We start from the raw sequence: 4,719 nt of genomic DNA on the forward strand, positions 1-4,719 counted from the left end.
ATACACATAAATTACCATGAAAATTTAGAGTGTTTGAATTGTGTAAATTCTCACTGATAGATGGATTAGCATATTGAAAAAGATTTAAATGTCATTAAATGTAATGAGCAACAGCTGGAAAAGTATGATAGGTAACTGGTTACCGATAAGTTATCAGAAATCGATTTATTCATCATCCGATATGTTACTTTTGTTCTAGCCTCGGAAATAAGTAACTATTTTTCCTCTTTCACTACATGTCGGTACGATTAGCTTACTCGCTCTCTCTCATTGATTATGCGCATTTGTTCGGTTAGCCATCTGTTAAAGCGCCCATACACGAGCACACAAGTGCGTTCGATCGGTATGTGTGCGCTTGCAGTTTATCGTGTATGGGCTTGTTCGCGAACCGATCTATGTTCGCGAAAATGTTTGATTTTTCACGATCGGTGCGCGAACATGTTTATCGTGTATGGCGTTGTCGGCGCACAAAATCTCATTTCTCTCGTGTCGCCGAAGAGTGAAAATCGCGGACAATGGCAAGTGTTAAGGCCTGCTTTAGAGGCTTCAAAAAATCAACTTTTTTCAGGATTTTTTTAGGAGGGAAAGAAATAATTGATTCATGCAAAATTTCTAGGCTTTATAGTTATATACAAATATGAACATCTTTCACAAATTTTTTGGATACGAAATCTTTGATATTCTGCCTTTGGGAAGCAATTGCCCGATGCATCTCGCATGTGCATTTTTCGGACGGCGGGCAGGATGCAGGTAGTAATTTCTATTGGAAACAAGAAATTTAAAGAGATTCATATTTTTTATGAATTTATCTTCTAGTTAAGCTGAGAAAATTCTAAAAAAAGTGTCAAATTTTAAAAAAATTTTAAAAGTTGAATAAATATGTAGTGGCTTTTGACCAAAAAAATTTTACTTTATGCTGTTTAAAAGTTGACTTTTCTTAAATTTTTTTTTGTTTGAATAGAAGTTACTTTTATGTCAATGATGCCCGCCAATTAAGAATAATCGTAAAAATGAAAAACCGAGAAATCACGCTTCAAAGTTTTCGCTTTTTGCCCAAGCGCTCATACATACATATGTACATATGTATATCTGCTAGACGCCCGGTCACTTCCCTTCTAGCTTCGATAATATTTCGAATTCCCATCTATAACTTTGGGACATATCCTTAGATAATTTTTAAGGAAATTTAAGCAAAACGAAAAAAACGATTGTTTGAAGCTTCTAAAGCAGGCTCTTCCCATAATAAAGATTTCGTATCAGAATTTATTGATCTTATAAAAAATGAATTCACAATTTGGCAAATGAAAAGTGATAAATATAAAAATTGAGAAAAATAAAAGTTGGAATAACTTATTAACGAAATACAAAGAAATAGATAAAAGTGCTACATTAGAAATAAATTCGAAGAAATGTTCCGCTTATATGTCGCACATGTTAACTCTGTGAAGAACGAACGCAAAATGGATTTGTGTGTCGTGTATGGGCAAACGAATTCATACCGATCGAACGCACTTGTGTGCTCGTGTATGGGCAATTTTACTGAAAATAGTTTATTTTGTTATTGTTAGGTTCACTTATGGGTTACAGAAAACTGTTCTATACGTTATTTGTTTTGTCATTCATTAGCCACAGAAAACTGGTGCATCGGCTACCTCGCCTCTTGCTAGGAGTTATTTGTTTGATTATATTTTAAATTATTCAATATGGAACTATTCGTATTAAGAAATTTAAATATAATAATAATAAATGTTTTCGGGAACATTACGTTTACAGCAGTAACAGGTTTACAGTCCGCAAATGCTGGACAAAACGCTACAAAAAGTTATTTCAAAGTGTTCACACAATACTTTTTTTCTGTATTCACTATTGGCGATTGCACATAGTGAAGTGACTGGAGAAACTGTTCTTTGTTGTTATTTTGTCTATACATGGCCATTGGACGAACAATTTGCACAATCTGATACAATTTCCGGCTTATAATGCATTTTTCTGAAAGTATCGCAAATGTTAAAAAATGTAATGTGCAAGTTATTTATTTACACTTACTTCCATGCATTTATTGGCTGTTTCCTCGATCGTGTTTATTTAAAGCCTTCCCTACAAGACGGAGGTAACAGATTGCACAAACACATTCAGAAATTTCCAGCTGTTCACCAACACTGTTACATTGTGTGCAATTTTCGATTGAATGGAACAAAGCGCTTTCAAACTTATCGAAATATTAATATGTTTAAAGAGAAAAGGTGATACACAATTTTTCAAGAAAAATTATTAATAACTAAAGCTGAACAATTCGCAATAGTTTGGTTAATTTTGGCATTTCAACAAGTAAGCTCTTATTTGATAAATATTTTAACTACGAATAATTATTTTAAATGAACCTATATATAGAAATCAAGGCGAATGTTTTTAACTAAAACTTTCTTTTTTGCAGATTAAAAATACGAGAAAAAACTATTGAAGTAAGTTTACAAAAACGACTGGACATTGTTGGACATGATATCTGTTTAAGGTTAGTTACACTTAGTACATACTTTAGTATAAAAATAAAGTTAGACAACAGAAGTTAAATAAAATTATGAAATTACTTTTCTACAGTTGAAACTGCTTGGTGGTTATACATGTTATCAAACCGCTGCCTTTAAAAGTGAATTATGAGGGAGAAACTTTGCTATATCTCTTATGACATCCAGATGAAACAGTGAATAGCGTTAGAAACAACTGAGCTTATCACAAATAGCTTCCAATTAGCGAATTTTACTAATACAATATTTTGTTCTTTACTACAGTTATCTGAGGATTGTGTGGTTAATGTTTTGAGGCGCTATTCCAACAGCATTTAATAAACGTTGAAGGACACGGCATCGCTGGGTCAGTGTTTAACATCAAACAAACAGAAACTTACAAAGAGTTGACAATAGTAGCAAGCACCAAAAGTTATAGAAAGAAACTTCATGTAATTGTTGCCTTAAAGTTATATCTATACTTCGTTTTGTTTTCTGTTAATATAACTTGCAATAATATGTACATTTACGTTAAAAATTACAAGATAGTTATCTATTAACAACTTTGAAAGTCTATATTAACAAAATGTATTTATGAAATTGATGATTCCTCTCACGCTATATATACATACGTATGGTATTAATTAATTTAAAAACTTAATTTACGTAAAATGATTTTACAATTAAATAACGCATCATAAGAATTGAATTTGTTAGAAGTAACAAATCGAAGTAACAGATATGCTAGTTACTCCTTGTAACTGCTAACATGTTTATATGTTAAAGGCAACAAACTGTTAACCAAAATAATAACACTAACAGAAATTTTAAAAACAAATACTTTTTATTATGCATAACACATAGGTAGTTTATGCGCTAACAAAAGTATTTGTTACAACAAACTGTAAAGAGATTTGTTATCAGATGTATGTCATATCTCAGAACTGGGCAGCATGCGATATTAGCCATTGAAAAGGAGAAAACCATTGAACATCAAATGGCGAAGTGATACTTTTTTCCCACTCTCTGAAGAAAAGTAACAAATTAACGTATGCAAAAGTTATCAATAACAAGTCGCTTACACGTTTGCTAACAGATACCCGTCTTGCAGGGTTCATACGACAATCTTCGGAACAATATCGAATTTTACAATTCAGACATTGGGTAAATTGTTGCAACTATAGTGTTTTGGCGCTACTAATGTATTGTTACACGCCAAGCAACGCACATTTTTTACAACTGTTTCTAAAGGTCTCATACAGTGGTCACAAATAAAAGTAATATCGAGAACTTATATAATTTACTTACTTTTATTCAGGGTCATTCCCCTTTTTGTTTGATGAATCTTCTTCTTCTTCTTTTTAATTGGCGTAGACACCGCTTACGCGATTATAGCCGAGTTAACAACAGCGCGCCAGTCGTTTCTTCTTTTCGCTACGTGGCGCCAATTGGATATTCCAAGCGAAGCCAGGTCCTTCTCCACCTGGTCCTTCCAACGGCTTGGAGGCCTTCCTCTTCCTCTGCCTGCCCCGGCGGGTACTGCGTCGAATACTTTCAGAGCTGGAGTGTTTTCATCCATCCGGACAACATGACCCAGCCAGCGTAGCCGCTGTCTTTTAATTCGCTGAACTATGTCAATGTCGTCGTATATCTCATACAGCTCATCGTTCCATCGAATGCGATATTCGCCGTGGCCAATGCGCAAAGGACCATAAATCTTTCGCAGAATTTTTCTCACGAAAACTCGTAACGTCCACTCATCGGATGCTGTCATCGCCCAAGCCTCTTATGAGCGACTTATAGAGTTTAGCTTTTGTTCGTCGAGAGAGGAATTTACTTTTCAATTGCCTACTCAGTCAGGACAGGAGATATTTCGTCTTGCCCTCGTTCACTGCCAGACCCATTTTCTGTGCTTTCTTGTCCAGCCTGGAGAAAGCAGAACTAACGGCGTGGGTGTCGAGGTCGATGACATCAATATCATCGGCATACGCCAACTGCTGTACACTCTTATAGAAGATGGTACCTTCTCTATTTAGTCCTGCAGCTCGAACTATTTTCTCCAGAAGCAGGTTGAAGAAGTCGCACGATAGGGAGTCGCCTTGTCTGAAACCTCGTGAGGTATCAAACGGCTCGGAGAGGTCTTCCCGATCCTGACGGAGCTTTTGGTGTTACTCAACGTCAGTTTACACAGCCGTATTAGTTTTGCGGGGATACC

At 35.2% G+C, this 4,719-nt stretch overlaps 1 long non-coding RNA gene across 3 annotated transcripts; it reads left to right on the top strand.

Annotated features, from left to right (window-relative positions):
- The first annotated feature begins 1,930 nt into the window (after positions 1-1,930).
- Positions 1,931-3,847, top strand: LOC126766761 (uncharacterized). 3 transcript variants are annotated; one of them, XR_007668950.1, is made up of 4 exons: positions 1,931-2,016; positions 2,092-2,328; positions 2,435-2,512; positions 2,599-3,847. It is a non-coding gene; the product is annotated as an uncharacterized LOC126766761 (long non-coding RNA). The 3 variants fall into 3 exon arrangements; XR_007668949.1 differs by having other exon boundaries at positions 1,981-2,328; positions 2,599-2,710; positions 2,790-3,847; XR_007668948.1 differs by having other exon boundaries at positions 1,981-2,328.
- The last annotated feature ends 872 nt before the right edge of the window (positions 3,848-4,719 follow it).

This window comes from Bactrocera neohumeralis, unplaced genomic scaffold (genome assembly GCF_024586455.1).
Source record: "Bactrocera neohumeralis isolate Rockhampton unplaced genomic scaffold, APGP_CSIRO_Bneo_wtdbg2-racon-allhic-juicebox.fasta_v2 ctg2424, whole genome shotgun sequence".
In the NCBI taxonomy this organism is placed as follows: Eukaryota; Metazoa; Arthropoda; class Insecta; order Diptera; family Tephritidae; genus Bactrocera; species Bactrocera neohumeralis.